Genomic DNA, 659 nt, shown 5'->3' with positions numbered 1-659 from the left:
ATAAGATTTCCCCCTATTGCTTGTCGAAATATAAGATATTTTATAACCCTGAGAAATTGACAAGTTCTAAATACCTGGTTAAGTCTTTTTGCCTTGACATGTTGTGCATTCTTGTGGCAAAAATTTAGCCCTATCTGGTTTCTGACCCATGGTTTTTCATTCCCACTTGGTGTTTGAGAATGAAAGCTATAACAAATTTAATTCATCCTCCATTGGAAGAACTTGGCTAAAATGGAATTTTTTTAACATCTCTTTCTTCCCCTCCTTCATATCTTCTTAATTTATCCATGGCTCCCTCACCTCTGGTTCTTCTCTTGCTGTCTTTCTCTTTGTGGTTTAAGCTACTAACTCTCTGCACGAAAGAAAATCTCTTTGGCAGCAAATTTCTACTCTTGCCTCCAACATATCCTCTCCCAGGATAATTATGGGAAACTTCAACTATTGTAGGTTGAGCATGAGAAATTTGATGGCATCCAATCCACTTTAGTAAACTATGCGAACTCAGTAAAGTTATGTTTAATGTTGGAGTGCATTATCTTGCTTATGTTGGTTTATTTTTATACATGGTACAATCAAAGGGTGGATAGTCCTATCCATATCAAATTAGATAGAATGCTGGTTAATGATGCTTGACTGGATATACTCCCTTTATTTTATAG

This window comes from Dendrobium catenatum, unplaced genomic scaffold (assembly GCF_001605985.2).
Source record: "Dendrobium catenatum unplaced genomic scaffold, ASM160598v2 fragScaff_scaffold_840, whole genome shotgun sequence".
NCBI lineage: Eukaryota > Viridiplantae > Streptophyta > Magnoliopsida > Asparagales > Orchidaceae > Dendrobium > Dendrobium catenatum.
The sequence above is the reverse complement of the archived record's forward strand: the minus strand, read 5'-3'. Positions refer to the sequence as shown.